The sequence below is a fragment of the Pogoniulus pusillus genome, chromosome 25 (genome assembly GCF_015220805.1).
Source record: "Pogoniulus pusillus isolate bPogPus1 chromosome 25, bPogPus1.pri, whole genome shotgun sequence".
Classification (NCBI taxonomy): domain Eukaryota; kingdom Metazoa; phylum Chordata; class Aves; order Piciformes; family Lybiidae; genus Pogoniulus; species Pogoniulus pusillus.
This window is the reverse complement of record NC_087288.1, coordinates 20,761,912-20,778,343: the sequence shown is the minus strand read 5'-3', so window position 1 is coordinate 20,778,343 and position 16,432 is coordinate 20,761,912. Positions and strand designations below refer to the sequence as shown.

At 60.5% G+C, this 16,432-nt stretch overlaps 1 pseudogene; it reads right to left on the bottom strand.

Moving 5' to 3' along the window:
* LOC135186414 (hydrocephalus-inducing protein homolog) overlaps positions 1 to 12,248 on the bottom strand; it is a 66,738-nt pseudogene extending 54,490 nt beyond the window's left edge.
* Between the last annotated feature and the right edge of the window lie 4,184 nt (positions 12,249 to 16,432).

Sequence of the window (16,432 nt, the reverse complement as noted above, 5' to 3'; positions counted from 1 at the left end):
CATGCACAGCAGCCACAGCTTCAGGGAATGAATCCTAGAATGGGTTGGCTTGGAAGGGATCTTCCAGATCATCCAGTTTCAAGCCCCAGCCATGAGCAGGGACAGCTCCTGCTCCATCAGCTGCACAAGGCCTCAGCCAACCTGGCCTTCAACACCTCCAGGGAGGGGGCATCCTTCACTTCCCTGAGCAGCCTGTGCCAGCGTCTCCCCCACCCTCACTCTCAAGAGTGTCTTCCTCATCTCCACTCTCAATCTGCCCTCCTCAGGTCTCCTGGAGCCCCTTCAGCTGCCAGAAGGCTGCTCCAAGCTCTCTCTGGAGCCTTCTCTTCTCCAGGCTGAGCAGCCCCAGCTCTCACAGCCTGTCCACACAGTGAGACTTCACCCCAAGCCCTGCCAGCCCCTGACACTCACCTCATAGTGGTTGGTTGATCCAACAAACACCTGCCCAATGTCCAGCTGCTCAAGCCTGAAGCAGAGCCAGGGCCCTCAGCCTTCCCCTCGGATGTACAGAGGCAGCCTGGCCTCACAGCTTGGGGACAGAGTTCCATTGCAGGGACTCAGGGAGTGTTCCAGGGGGAAAGGGACCTCTCAAGCTCCGCCAGCCTAAGCCCCCTGCTCTCAGCAGCAACAGCTGCAAGCAGAGCAGGTGGCTCTGAGCCCCAAACAACCTGACCTCAAGTGCTTCCATGGATGGGGCACCTACCCCCTCTCTGGCCAGCCTGGGCCAGGCTGCTCTCACTGACAAGTGAGGCCAGTGCTGACCTCAGGGCCAAGCACTCTAGAGGTACGAGGAGCTCAGCTGAGATGCTGAGAGGATCCAAGGAGCAAAACTGATTGAGCCAGGGGCTGTGGCTCTGGGGCAGCTGCGCCCCTGCCAGCACAGTTGAGCAGCTGCTCTGACATGCTCCTCTGCCACACACTGGCTGCAAGAGCAAAGCTCTCCTCCAGGCCCAGCAAGCTCTCTGTCAGGAGCAGGGTTCTCTCTCTAAACACACAGCATTTGCCCAGCTCTGCTTCCTTGAGCTCCAGGGCAGCTCAAGGGCTGTGTGCAAGCAGCTCTCCTATTGCTCTGCAAGGCAAAACCTCTCCTGGCACAAGCCCTGCAGATCCAGCCCTGTTGCAAAGGGACTGACATCTCCCTCACCAAAGCAGAAGGCCCAGAGCCAGCAGCTCAGCACTGGCAGCTTTGGCCAGCAAGCCTCCCCTTGCCCAGCTCTGACAAGTGCAGCTGGGGGCAGGAAGATACTTTGCTGACACAGCCCCTGGGCTAGCAGTGCAAGTGGCACTGGTGGAGGGGACCTGGCCCAATTCCTGCACAAGTCCAAAGCTGCTCCCTGGCATCTGTGCCAGCTGGCTTGGAGCAGGAAGGAAAGCAACAAAGCAGCAGGCCTGCTGCTTCCAGCACCCTCCAGAACAGGAGCTGGGCTGCTGGACCTCCACAGGCCCTTGAGGCCAGGGAACCCACCAGGTTCCCCAGACGAAGCCTGGCAGCAAGCTGCCACCCTTGAGACACAGCCTGAGCCTGGCTGCAAGCACTCCCTGCCCTGTGCTGACACAGCAAAGCCACCTCCTCTAGAAGGGCAGAGATAGGCTCACTCAGGGGGCAAGCACAGTGAGCCCTGAGCAACGCCAGCCAGGGGAACCACAGCCTCAGAGCTGCCAGGGGACACTTCCCAGGCAGGGAGAGGCACCTGCTGGCCACAGATGGTCCTTTGCTGGCCAAACAGGCTTCTCCAGCCAAGGTTTGCCAGCGCCTGGGCAGCAGGAGGAGATGCAGGGGCCGGGAGCACCTCTGAAATTCAGCTCCTACCACCTCAGGAGCACCATGGGGCCCCCAGGCAATGAAAACTCCTCTGGAGGGAAATGGGCTAGAGAGGCTTAGAGCCCATTCAAGCTGCTTTCTTCTCTAGCTCCTTGGCCTTCACAGACACCTCACAGCACAGCAAATGCTGGCAAAGCCATGGCAGGAAAAACGAGCCCTGCACTGCCTCCCATCTTCTGGCAGCAGCGAGCCTGAGCCAGTGCCCTGAGCCCTGCCCTTGCACAGGAGAGCAGCTGCAAGCCACAGGCACAGCAGGCACCTGCCCTGCTGGCTACTGACCCTTCCTAGCAGCCAGAGCAGCACCAAGGGCTGGCAGGTTGCTTGTGCCTGGCCCTCAGCGCGGGGCAGGGCCACGACAGGAAGCAGCTGTACCTGAGATGTCGCAGTAGAGCCTGGCCTCATAGGCTCTGGCTGCCCGGGGGCTGAAGGTCACCTGGACTGCAGCTGAGGACCTTGGCCACACATCTCCCTCCTACAAGACAAGATGGCAGCAAACCATTGCTCTCCACACCTGCCACAGCCCTGCAGCCTCACCAGCTCGGGAGCAGCTTCAGCTGGCTGTGGAGGCACAGTGCAGCTGTCCCCAAGCAGGAGCCCTGGGACACGCTCCCACAGGAGCTCTGATGCACCACAGGATGCTCCCAGTGCTGCTCAGCTCCCACTCTCTCCAGCAACCCTGAGGCTCTCACACAGCTTCTTGGTCCCATCCTGCTGCTGCCAACTGCTCTGCTGTGACAGTGCAGCTGTGCTGCTGCTGCTGGCTCTCAGCCTTGTGTGGGCTACTGAAGGAACCAGGAGGAGAAGATGACCTCCTGCCTTCACACAAAGCTCATTTGCCCGCTTTGGAAAGAAAGACGAGCTTGGCATTCCTGCAGGCTTTACTGCCAGAGGAAAAAGGTTCCTGCCCTGCTCAGGCAGCAGCATTCTCCACCTCAGACCGTGCAAAGCCTCCCAGTCAGGGCTCTGCTTGGCAGCAGGACATGGGCTTTGGCTCACACAAACAGATCATCAAATGCTGTAGCTGCAGCAGCACCAAGAGCTGCAGCTCCCCCTCCAGCCTCACATCTTGTCTCTCAGCACAGCCAGTTGGCAGCAGCAGCTGCCAAGGGACCTCCCCTAGGGACGAGGAGGAGGGATGGGAGCCCTCAGCTCTGGCTTACCAGCGGCTCGACGCTGAAGATCTCCTCAGGGCACAGCAGGGAGTCTCCCTGTGCCCTCGCCCTCTGCTGCTGGAAGATGCGGGAGAGCCAGGAGCTGCGTCCTCGCAGCGCAGACTGCGGCCTCTGCTCCTCGGGGGGATGTGGCCTGAGCTGCTCCTGCTCCTGCCCCTGCAGCCTGCAGCAGAGACAAGCCCAGGAGACAATGGCAGCAGCAGCAGCACCTTGCCAGAGGCTCTCGCAGAAGCGCTCCGGCAGGAACAGCAGCAGCACAGCAAGGGGCAGACCCGAGCCAGCGGCTCCCACCTCCATCCCATCAGCCCTGCTTCTGCACGGCCACTTTCACTCCACGCTTCCCAGCTCCCAAGGGCTTTGGCAAAGCCAGCAAGCCTCCAGACAGCCTGCCTGCCTCCAAGCCACTGCCACAGCTGAGGGAGGCTCCAGCAACAACCTCAGAGGGCTCTTCCTCCCCTACAGCTGCTGGGGGCTGCTCTTTGCACAGCAGCCAGCCACTGGGCAAGGAGAACCAAAGAGCAGGGGGAGCCAGGGGCTGCCCTGCAGGGCCTGCCTCACCCAACCATTCTCAGCTTGACTTGCTCCGAAGCCCCTCAGGAGCACTCCAGCTGAAAGCACTTTCCTCATCAGCTCTGGCTTCAGGCTAACTCCAGATCCCTTCCTGCAGCCAGGGCTGAAAAGTCCCCCCAGGCTCCCCAGTGCATTGCCCAGATCAGCCCCTGGGCTCCACCGTTCCTCTGCTGCCTGAGGTGGCAACTGCAAAGCTGCACCCAAGACACTCTTTGGAGCACCTGCCCCATCCCTCACCACCACGAACCCCAGGGCACTTCCAAGGCCTGTGCTGCTCCACCTTCCCTGCACCTCCCAACTCTGCTCAGCCTCTAAGGAACCTGCCAGCTTATGGCAGCTGCAGCAGCAGAAGCTGCAGGGAGTAACAGCAGAGTTGTGCTGCCTGCAGCTGTGCTCAGGGCTGCTCCTCAGTGCAGCCCAGCACTGAGCCTGGCCTCAGCATCATGGACCCTCTGGAGCCCACAGATCTCTGGACCTTAGTGCTCAGTGGCTCCCACAAAGGCAATTTACTCTCTGAGGAAATACAGGCCCTGCACTTTCTCCCCAAAACACCATCCTCAGCTGGTGTGGATGCAGCTGGAAAGGGAAGTGCTGAGCTCCAGTCAGCCTGGAACCCTGGGTGCTGGGGGGGCTTTACTGGCCTCAACCAGGGCACCAAGGGCCCTTGAGGCCACACCTGAGTGCCACCCTTGGGCAGGGATCTTCCTGCAGTGCAGCTTTTCAACCAACCTCTACTTCTGCTGCCCATCCTCCTGATGGGCAGAAGCCTTCCACTGGAAGTGAGCCAGCACATCACTGCCATTGTGGATGAGCAGGGTCCTGCGGGTGCACAGGGACAGGTAGGTCTGCTCCATGGTCAGGGAGCTCCTCTCCAGCCTGATGTCCACATCCACAGTTGTGCCACGGAGCCTGCTGTGAATAGCTTCTCCTGGAACAAAGCAGAGGGCAGGCTTTGCTCATCTCTCTGGCAAGCCAGAGGAGCATGTGGATTGTTTCTACAAACTCCAGGCACCTCCAGTGCTCCCTGCAGGGCTGAAGCACCACAGCAGCATGTAGGAGAGGACATGAGGCTGGACAGGAGCCAAGGGAGGGATGGGCACAACCCAAAGCTCTCCCGCAGGCAGAGAACACACAGCCAAAGGGCACTCATGAGAAAGTATCTGCTGCAGTATCACAGGAGTCCCCTGCTGAACCAAGGCATGAAGCATTTGCAGGTCACACCTTCACGGGACTGATGAGGCTGACACTTCTCCTGGAGCCTCAGCTTGGCTTCTCCTACCTTAAGGTGAACTTGACATCTATCCAAGCACCTCCTGCCTAATGCCAAGAGCCTTTTGGTCCTGAAGCTGCCAGGTGTGTGATAAAGATGGGGAGAGGACAATGCAGAAAAAGGCTCCCAGGCAAGGCGGGGGAGGAGCAGAGCACAGGACAGAGGTGTGCAAGAGCACTGCAGAGTCTGACGGAGACCTGCCCTCCTCCTGGCATGCCTCAGGCACAGCCCTGCCTGGGAACCAAACCTCACCCACTGCCCCGGGCAGCCAAGCTCCCTCCAGGTTCCTCCTGCCTCCACTCAGCAACTCCCAGCTGAACAGGACCCCAAAACTCTCCCTTCTACTGGAGGTGATCCACTTGGAGAGCCCCTTGGCCCTTCTTGGAGGGAAAGCTGGGGCAGAGGAGGTGCACCTGGAGAGGGCATTCAGGTGCTGGGGACAACTGGGAGCGACAGGACACGACGTCACAGCAGGCTGCCGGGTGGAGAGCAGCCTGCTGACACAGAGGTGCCCCAGGGATGGAGCAGCACACAGCCACCCAGCACAGGTAGAGCAGAGACAGGCTCAGCCTTGGCCCCTCTGCTGCTCCCTTTTGAGCGATGAAACATGCAGAGGCTTGGGAAGCAAAGGCCTGAGGAGGAGCAGCAGCAAAGGCAGCTGCAGACGACTCTGCTGGCAGGAACACAGCTGCAGCCAGGCAGTGCCCACCACTGACCTGTGTCCCAGCGCAGGCTGAGGGAGCCGCAGTGGTCCCCGCGCTGCAGCGGCAGGAAGCCCACGGTCACCTGCGCCGCCTCACCGGCACCCAGAGCTCCCGCGGAGGGGGCGGCGGAGAAGGGGCTGCGGCAGAGAGAGGGACACAGCAGAGCTGCTGCAGGCCTCTGGCACCACAGGCCTGCTGCAGGGCTCTGCTTTTCAGCTGCCTGCTGCAAGCAAGCAGCAGGCAAGGCACAGGCAGCAGAGCCACAGAGCCTTTGTGGCTGCAGGACACCTTCCAGGGCAAGGCCAGCCACAGTCCCACTGCCAGCTCACCACGAGGCACCACACCAAAGCCCTCCCGGCATGGCAGCTCCACCACTGCCTGTTTGCAGAGCAGAGCAGCTGCTGAGCTCTCACCTCTGGGTGCTGATGCTGTACTGTGCCTCCCGCTCGCCCACGTTGCGCAGCAGCAGAGTCCTCTGGCTGCTGTGCTTGACTGGGCAGGTGGAGAAGTCCAGCTGCTGGGGGAGGTCCAGCACAGCCTGGGCACCCACGGCACGGATGGGCACAGTGAACTCCTCCGTCTCCGTGGAGCAGTGCAGCTGGTGGCAGTAACCCTGCGGGGACAGCGACAGTGCTGCAGGCAGTGCAGCCCCAGGGCAGGAGGAAAGCTGCTGGGCTCCGTCTTGCTGCCAGTGGTGGGCACCAATGCAGTAGCCCCTGGGCAGCACAGCTGGCACAGGACTGGCAAGGTGCAGAGCAGAGCCCACCCCTCTGCCCCACCTGCTCTCGCAGCAGGCCAGCAGCACCAGACCACATTCTTGACACCTGGACACTGAGGCAGCACAACTGAGCGACTCTAGCCCAGGGCTGACAGCCCCCAGAGCCCCTGCAGCCTGGCGAAGCACCGCTGAGAGCCCAGCTCTGCCACAGCACCAGCTCCAGCCCCAGCAACACGGGCACCTCCTGGAAGCTGGGCAGGGGATGCTCAGGCACACTTCCAGCAGCAGTGGCTGTTGGGGGAGTTGCTGAAACCGGACACAGGCCTGGCCCGAAGGGCAGGCGAGTGCAGGCTCCCTGTGTGCTGCCCACCCCCTCCCACTGCACCACAGGGACAGGGCTGGGGCACACCCTGAGCTCTGGCTCCTCACTGCAAGACAGACTTTGAGGAGCTGCAGTGGCACCAGAGCAGGGCAATGCAGCTCATGAAGGCTCTGCAGAAGAGGTTTGCTGAGCAGTGACTGAGAGAACTGGGCTCAGTCAGCCTGGAGGAGAGGACGCTGGGGAAGACATTCTGGCTCTCTCCAAGTCCCTGAGAGGAGGTTGGAGCCAGGGGGGAGTCAGTCTCTCCTCCCAAGGAATGAGAGAAAGGACAAGAGGAAACAACCTCAGGTTGCCCCAAGGCACCTTTAAGTTGGATGTGAGGAACATAAAGGCCTGGCCCAGCCTGCCCAGGGCAGTGCTGGAGTCCCAATGCCTGGAGGGCTTTCAAAGCTGTGCAGATGTGGTGCTGAGGAGCAAGGTTCAGGGGTGCCCTGGCAGTGCTGGCTTAGCAGCTGGATCTGAACCTGAAGGTCTCTTCCAACCAAACCAAGGCCATGGTTCCAGAAGCAGCCCATGCTCTGTGCTGACCCTCGTGAGAGAACCTCCCCATTCTGCAGAGGAACACAGGCATGGCTTGCACCAGCTACCAGCACATCTGTGTGCCCAGCACCCACAGCACCACTGGGAGGCTGCTGGAGCACTGGGCCAGGCTGCCCAGGGAGCTTCACAGAGCCAAGGAACAGTGGGGCTTGTATGGCACCCGTGGAGATCATCCAGTCTCACCCCTCTGCTGCGGGTGCTTCCCTCCTCTGGAGAGCTTCCTAACCCACCTGGACATTGCCACCTCAGGCAAGCTGCTGTGGGTGCCCCTGCTTCAGTAGGGGGGTGGGCTGCAGGACCTCCAGACCTGCCTTCCAACCCCCAGCATCCTATGACTCTGATAACCAGCATGCATGGAAAGTGATGGCTTCAGAGATCAGCTTCTGCTGTCTCTCTGCTGTGGCCAACAGGACATGCAGACAGTGAAGCCACTTGGCAGAGATGGTGCTCTGCACTCTGATCAGGCCCACTTGGGCTCCTCCAAACAACAGCTCCCTTCTGAACAGGCTTTTGTACTCCTGGAGCAAACCCATGAGGAAGCAGCAATGGACACATCCTAGAAACCAGCACCTGGACAGGCTGCCCCAGCACAGACCCTCAGCCCTGAAGCCCACGAATGTCACAGGAGCTGTCCCAGCAAGGAAGAACAGCCTGGAACACCCAAGTGCCTCCTGGCCAGCAGAGCAGCCTCTTCAACGTGGGAAAGGCTTCTGCTAGTCTGAGACCCAGAGCAACCCCACTGAAAGCAGGACAGCTCCTCAGAACCTAGCCCAGTTGCCCTGTTCTGCAGCTCCTCAGAACCCAGCCCAGCTGACCTGCTCTGCAGCTCCTCAGAACCTAGCCCAGTTGCCCTGTTCTGCAGCTCCTCAGAACCCAGCCCAGCTGCCCTGTTCTGCAGCTCCTCAGAACCTAGCCCAGTTGCCCTGTTCTGCAGCTCCTCAGAACCCAGCCCAGCTGACCTGCTCTGCAGCATCTCAGAAGCCAGCCCAGCTGACCTGCTCTGCAGCTCCTCAGAACCCAGCCCAGCTGACCTGCTCTGCAGCTCCTCAGAACCCAGCCCAGCTGACCTGCTCTGCAGCATCTCAGAAGCCAGCCCAGCTGACCTGCTCTGCAGCTCCTCAGAACCCAGCCCAGCTGCCCTGTTCTGCAGCTCCTCAGAACCCAGCCCAACTGCCCTGTTCTGCAGCATCTCAGAACCCAGCCCAGCTGCCCTGTTCTGCAGCTCCTCAGAACCCAACCCAGCTGCCCTGTTCTGCAGCTCCTCAGAACCCAGCCCAGCTGCCCTGCTCTGCAGCTCCTCAGAACCCAGCCCAGCTGCCCTGCTCTGCAGCTCCTCAGAACCCAGCCCAGCTGCCCTGTTCTGCAGCTCCTCAGAACCCAGCCCAGCTGCCCTGCTCTGCAGCTCCTCAGAACCCAGCCCAGCTGCCCTGCTCTGCAGCTCCTCAGAACCCAGCCCAGCTGCCCTGTTCTGCAGCATCTCAGAACCCAGCCCAGCTGCCCAGTTCTGCAGCTCCTCAGAACCCAGCCCAGCTGACCTGCTCTGCAGCTCCTCAGAACCCAGCCCAGCTGCCCTGTTCTGCAGCATCTCAGAACCTAGCCCAGCTGCCCTGCTCTGCAGCTCCTCAGAACCCAGCCCAGCTGCCCTGCTCTGCAGCTGCACCTTCCCCTGAAGGCAGCAACCTCTGGACACCCCCAGCCTCACCTTGTTCTCCTCAGGGCTGAAAAGGATGCGGTAAGTAGAGACCATGCCAGGTGCTACTTTCTGCCACACATCCTTGGGGCCAACCAGCTTGAAGTAAGGGGAGCTCTCCAGGGTGACCTTCAGCCGCTGAGGAGCCTGCAGCAAAGACAGAAGCCAGGATTGTGTCACCAATCTTTTCCAAGGACAGTGGAGACCTTCAAGAGGACCTGGCTCTGGACGTGCTGTGCTTCTGCAAAGGGAAAGCAGAGAGACAGAAAAACCCCAGCAGGACTGAATTAAGCTTAGCAGCAGCTCCAGGCAGCACCTAAAGGCCTCCTCCTGCTCCTGCTCCATCACTCTCTTCCACTGCCCTTTCCAAACACCTCTCCTGGAGCTTTAGTGCCACTCCCTAGGACTTACGCCAGCATCAAGTGGAGAAGACAACCCCTGAGCTTTGTCAGGGAGCTGCAGAAGCAGCTAAGCAGGCCGTGAGAGGCAAAGATGCCCTCCCAGAAACCAGGACTAACCAAGGAGCCATCAGGACGTGGTGCACACTGCAGGCACAGCATGAGAAGGAAGAACGACTGCAGAGCCCTCAGCCCAGGGCTGTCAGCGGCAAGGCTGAGATGCCACCAACACATGGCCACAGCCAGAGACAGTGCCCAGAAGGGGCCCATTTCCAGCCCCCTGCAGAGGCCAAGGGCTAAGCCTCCACGTTGCAGCACTCACCCTGCCCTTGTTGCGCAGAGCCAGCAGCATTTCATAGACCTGGTGGGGGACGCAGTGCCGAAAGACCACCTCTGCTGGGCAGGGCTCAAAGCAGCTCTGCTCCAGGGCAGCTGCGGGGAGCTGCAGCTGCAAGGAGAGCAGGGAGAGCTTCAGCTGCTGGCAGCAGCACTCACCAGCCAGCACCTGGGCACCCAGCCACGGGGAGGGGCTGGAGGCAGGCCTGGCACAAGCAGGCCCTCCCCAAGTGCCTCATCGAACAGCAAGGCAAAGGGCAGGAACAGGCTACCTTTGGCCAGGAGACACCACTGGAAGCTGGAAGCTTGGCACCTGGGGGCAGCTGTCTCTCTTCAGGATTGCCCCTCCTGGTGAGCAGGGGCAGCTTCCCCTCCTGGCTGCTGCTCCTCCTGATGGTCATTGGGGGCAGCTTCCCCTCCTTGATACTGCCACACGTGAGGGGAACTGGGGGCAGCTTCCCCTCCTGGGTGCTGTCCCTCTTGGTGAGCACAGGGGGCAGCCACAGCTCCCGACTGCTGCCCAGCCTCTGGGCGACCAGGGGCAGCCTCCTCTCCTCAGCCCTGCCCTGCTGCTGGATGATGCGGGGCAGGCTCGGCTCCATCCCCTCGGACATCTCCTGCAGGCAGGAGGAGGCAGTCAGCTAAACACACAGCACCAGCATCAGCCACACAAACTCCTCTGCTCGGGAAGGTGCCTCTTGTTCAAGTGCCACTCAGGCAGAATTGGTGCTCACAGCTTCTGGGCAGCCCTGCAAGCCCCTGAGCTACCTGCTGCAGGATTTCACACCAGAGCACTCCTGAGCCACAGCAGAAGGCACAAGCTCTAACCAGGGGCTCTGTCCCACGAGCCTCTGCCTAATTTGATGGGGCAGGCCTGGGCACTGCTGCTCTTGGGGCATTTGTTCCCTCTTTAGTGTTGCTGGGCAGAGCCAGGGAGCTCTGATGAGGGCAGGGCAAGAGTGCTTAGAGATCCCCCAGCTCTGCCCTTGCCCAGCGCTCCCCAGCAGGACACTGTGCAGATGGCACTGCTGAGGGGGCAGGGGAGAGCAGAAAAGCAGCCTTGTGCCAGGGCTGAGGAGCAGAGGAAGGCTCCAAGGCCGAGTTCTCTCTTTCATTAGCACTTTGCTCTCTGGCCTGATCTCCCAGACCCCTCTGCAGAAGCAGACAGAGATATCTCCTTGACACACCACCAGCACCAGGGCATCTCCAGCCAGGGGAGCTGCAGGCAGCAAAGGGACATTTATGGCCAGCAAGGAAGAATTGCCCTGCCCCCACTGCTGTCTGCAGGGCTGCAGCTGTGCTCCACACTGGATATCCCAGCATGGTGAGGCTTGCAAGGGACCTCTGGGGATCACCCAGTCCAAGCCCCTTGCAAAAACAGGGTCACCCACAGCAGCTTGCTCAGGATCACAATGTCCAGGTGGCTTTGGAATCTCTCCAGAGAAGGAGACTCCACAACCTCTCTGTGCAGCCTGCTCCCAGCCTCCTCCTTGACCACCTCCTTGAGCTACCTACAGTCACAGGCTTCTTGGCCTCTCTGACTGGCTCCAGGTGCCCAGGGGCTCCCACTGTGCTCTGGAGTCCCTCACGCCTTTGGGAGGGCCTCATGGAGCCATGGTTCTGCTCAGTGGCCATGATGCAGCTCACTTGGAAGGAGCAGCAACACAACCTTGAGAAGCCACCCACAGCAAACCCACAGGCTCCAGCCATGGCTCCAGGCTGCAGCACCCTTCCTAAGGGCACAGCACCTGGGCTGCCCTGCTGCTGCTTCTGACTCAGGGAGAACACAGCTCCACACCCTGCCTGAGAACCAGAGCGTCTCAAGGCTGCTTTGCTGGGCTTCAGGGGCACAAAGGATCCAGCAGAGATGACTCCTGCCAGGAACCAAATCACCACAGAGCCCGTGGAGAATGAGGGCTCTCATCTTCACTAACACCCAAGCTCCAGGCTCCCTGCAGGCATTACAGAGGCTGTCACAGCAGAAAGAAAAGCAGGACACCACTCAAGGAACAAGCTCAGAAAGAAGTGCAGCAGATGTGAAAGCAGAGCTGCTTCAGGCTCTACCCCACCTCCCAAGAGCAGATCTGCTCCAGCTTCCTCAGCCTGCAGGCAGCATGGCTTAACAGCTCCATCTGCCCTAACCAGGTTCAGGCTCACTTCTGCACTCCCCAGCCTGCTCCTCACCTCTCTTCATCACTGAACCCTATCGACAGTGACCTCTGCTCTGCTGAGAGGCCCCACAGATCCAGTCACCTGCACACCCAAGCTGGAACAAGGGGCACTGCCAGCAGCCCTAAAAACCTCCTCTCACCCTCTCTGAGCCACCTCCAGATTCTGCAGCAGCACTCCAGTGTCCAGCACAGGCTGCTTGACAGTCACACCCTGACCAGCTGCCTTCCCCAGCCAGGACCCTGACAGATCTGCAAACCCCAGTCCAAAGCAAGCTGCTTTAGCCTCCATCCTCCAAACCTTCTTGGGCAAACAACTCTGTGTGTGCCTGCCCCACTGCCACAATGGGCTGCAGTCTCTGCAAGAAGAGAAACACTCAGCTCAGAGACAGCCAACTCTGAGCTGGGAAGGGGAACTGACCAGAAGCAGAAGCAGCAATGCAGCCTACAACCTGACCTGGGCCAGCTCCAGCCCCATGCCCCATCCCCCAGCACACACACCCTTTGCTGGCTGCCAGGGCAAGGAACACTCCACAGCTGCTGGACTGCTGCTGTGCCCAGGAAGCTTTGGCTGCGCCGAGTTGTTTGCCACCCCTCGGTCAGAGGCAAGGCTGCACAGCCTGTCCTGAGCTCCCTGCAGCCTCCTGGAGCAGCCCAGCCGCTGGGTTTCCCCAGATAGACGCAGCCATTGCTGCTGCTGCTGCTCAGAAAACCTCCTCTGGCTGGAAACACAAGGGAAGGAGAGCTGGGCTGGAGGAGCTTTGCAGCTGCTTCTGCCTGGGCACCTGCTGCAGTCTGCATCCTCAGCCTGGACAGCATTTTCCAGACAGAGAAGTAATCCTCTGCTCCCTCACTTGCAACACAACTTGGGTTGTTGTGCGGGGCAAGGCAGGGGACAGCTGAAGGCCAAAGCACCCCAAAGCCCAGGCGCAAGGTGAGGAGGAGGAGAGCAACAGCAGTGAGGCAGGCAGGCAGCCTCTGTGCCCTTCCCCTTGAGCCAACAGCCTGCACGCAGACACAGCAGCATCCCGCGGCAAGAAAGGAGACCCAGAGGCAGTTGCTGACGCAGGGAGCAAAGTTTGCTGCCTGCCCAGCTGCGGGGGCAGGGAGAAGGGAAGGGGCTGCAGCTCCCCGGGGGTCCCCACCATGGAGAGTGCTGCAGCTGCGGCTGCCTCTGCCCCAGCACAAGAGCCTCCACTTGCTTCCAGGGGCAACCTCCTCCCTCCAGCCTCCCCCAGACAGCAGCTCCGTGCAGGGAGTGTGCCCAGCAGTGCTGCGTGGCACAGGGGCTGCCAGCCCCTAGCCTCCCTGCTCAGCCCCGCTGCCAGCCTTCCCTCCTGAGGCACCCACAGCCAGCCCCTGTGCTTCGGCCAGGGAGGGGACACAGCCAGCGTCACCTCAGCACCGGGACCAGCACCGGGATCCACAACAGCCATAGCAGCCACGGACAGCCAGCAGCAGCCACGGACAGCCACGGACAGCCACAACAGCCACGGACAGCCAGCAGCAGCCACGAACAGCCACGGACAGCCACGGACAGCCACAACAGCCACGGACAGCCAGCAGCAGCCACGGACAGCCACGGACAGCCAGCAGCAGCCACAAACAGCCACGGACAGCCACGGACAGCCACAACAGCCAGGGACAGCCAGCAGCAGCCACGGACAGCCACGGACAGCCAGCAGCAGCCACGAACAGCCACGGACAGCCACGGACAGCCACAACAGCCACGGACAGCCAGCAGCAGCCACGGACAGCCACAGACAGCCACGGACAGCCAGCAGCAGCCACGAACAGCCACAGACAGCCACGGACAGCCACGGACAGCCAGCAGCAGCCACGAACAGCCACGGACAGCCACGGACAGCCAGCAGCAGCCACGAACAGCCACAGACAGCCACGGACAGCCACGGACAGCCAGCAGCAGCCACCAGCTCTTCGCCTCACCGACGCTCCGGCGGCTGCACTGCGCCCTGGCTGCTATAGCAACAGGGCCCCCAGACGCCCACCGGCACTGTGACACCAGCAGGGACTACGAGGGGAGTGCCCAGGGTGGGACAGGAGAGCAGACCCGGGGCAGAGCCCACCCGGGCCCGCGGCAGAGCTGGGGCTGCCTGCGCACCCCTGCTGCAGCTCAGCCAGCCCAGGCCTGCAGGCTGCTCTCCGCTAGCACCCCCAGGGCTTGCCTGCAGGCTGCTCTCCACCAGCACCCCCAGGGCTTGCCTGCAGGCTGCTCTCCACCAGCACCCCCAGGGCTTGCCTGCAGGCTGCTCTCCCACCAGCACTCCCAGGGCTTGCCTGCAGGCTGCTCTCCACCAGCACCCCCAGGGCTTGCCTGCAGGCTGCTCTCCACCAGCACCCCCAGGGCTTGCCTGCAGGCTGCTCTCCACCAGCACCCCCAGGGCTTTCCTGCAGGCTGCTCCCAGGCTGCCCCTGGAGGCTGTGGATGCCTCCTCCCTGGGGGTGTTCAAGGCCACCTTGGGCAAGGTCTTGAGCAACCGAGTCTAGTTGAGAGGCCTCCCTGCCCGTGGCCTCCCTGCTCGACCTCTGTGCTCCTTCTCAGCCATTCTGTGGTGTGTAAAGCACAACTCACCCTACAAAGCAGACCTGATGTTCGACCAAGAGCTGCCAGCTCAGCTGCCCAAATCTCTACATGGCCGTTTGCAGTTCCTAATTAAGGTCCTTCCAGCTAAGGAGCTCCCTGTTCCCATCAGTGCTGTTCCTGCAGACGGCAGCAGATGACTCCCACCCTTGCCCCTGGTCAGGCTCTCTCATGCCGAGCCCTCGCCTGCAGGTTTCAGTGGTTTCAGAAGCAGAGCAGGCTGCAGACAGGCAAATGCACCGCTGCAAGCTGCACCCTGCACGGGAAAGCACTGGGTAAGGAGATCAGCTTCTCCAGCAGGTGAAGAACAGCTCAGCAGAGTCAGGAGCAGACAAAACTCAACATCTCGATGGGCAAAGTCCACCCATCCTGTCGGTATCAAAGCCTGAAGTGGTTCCGTAGCAGAAGCAGCCACCAGCTCCCCGGGCTCTGTGCAGGCAGCACCCAGCCGCCAGCCCCTGTAAAGGGAAGAGACAAGCTGCTGCACTGCCACCCCCTGCCGCTGCACAGGGAGGCACGGCCAGGGCAGAGGGCACTGCAACAGCCAGCAGGGACAGAGCTCAGGCCAGTTCTGCGGCCGCCTTACAGCCCAAACCCAAAGCAGGTCCTGAGCGAAGACCTTTGCCTGATTCACTCCAGTTTCAGTATTGAATTAACAGCCCCCAGTAGGCTAATGAGAGAGAAAAGTCCATGTTAAACATCTGTACTCAACTCTCCTTCTAAATCATGCCTCAACATCACCTAGAAGGCAGGAGCAGCCTGGGTGGGGTATAAAACCCAGGAGGGGGACACCTCTTGGCACACTGCCTTTGGCACCAGTTTCAGGGCCAGCGGGGGGAGGGGTGCAGTGTGGGCAGCAGCAACAGCAGCAGCACAAGCACCTCCAGCAGCTGCAGCAGCAGGAGCCCAAGTGTGCCGGGTTAACCCTCTTGAACCTGACCCTAGGTGGCCCGGACCCCTCCCCAGGGGTGGGTCTGAACACTAACAGGTGATGGTGGTTTGGCCCTCTCCCCCTTCCTGTCCAAAGATCCCTAACAGCAGGGGGACTCCCTGTTCTCTTTGCCTGCCTGCATCACCACTGCTGTTTCCTGCTGCTTGTTGTTCCACCGCGTGGCCATCACATCAGCGCCAGGGTACAAAGCCCATTGCCATCACATCTGGCTGTGTATTGACATGGTTTGTATCTTGTTTTCCATTCCCTACCCTTTTGTACCTTCCCTGCCTCGTAGACTTTTAATTTATTGTTAAACTTCTTTTAACTTCCAAATCACAGTGAGATGATTTATTGGGGCCTGCATCCCTTTCCTCTCTCTCCATCTAATTCCCTTTCTTCTGGGGGGGAAGAGGGAAGGGCATCCTATAAATTGTTATTGGTTCTGTCAACTACATTTGAGTCTCTGGGTAATTGATATTAGAACTGAGACACCAAGGGAGAAGGCAGAATGGCCAAAGGGCTGTGCTCCTTTGCCTCCTCTCAAGACTGGGACACCTTTCTTGGTGAGAACTGCACCTTCAACACACAGATGAACTTCTGTTGCACTTCTATCAGACCTGCTGCAAAGGTTTGAATCTCCAACTGTGTCAGATGTAACTCAGGACTTACTAATGCTGAGCACATCTTGCAGCCAGTGCCTCTAGCGCTGGCAGTCCCCAGCCTGCTGTCCCTTTGAACAACTAAACCATTTAGTTGCTTTAACTTTCTGCAGTGTGTCAGAGCAAGTCCTCACTGGAGCACTGCAAAGAGAGGCAACTCTTCACTTTGCCAGACAGTTCCAGTATGAGCCCTGGGCTCTGAGGCAGGCAGACAGTGGGGTTTAGGAGCACTGCCAGAATGGTACAGTGTGTCTGGCACAGCAGAGAGGGGTGCTGCCTGCAGCAGCTGCACCTGTAGGAAGATAGAGCTGGACAGGATGGAGAGATGGGCAGAGGGCAACCTCATCAGGTTTAACAAAGGCAAGTGCAGTGTCCTGCACCCTGGGGGGAATATAAGCCCCTGCATCAGGATAGGTGGGGGTTGGCCTGCTGGAAAAGCAGCTCTGGGGAAAATGACCTGGGAATGT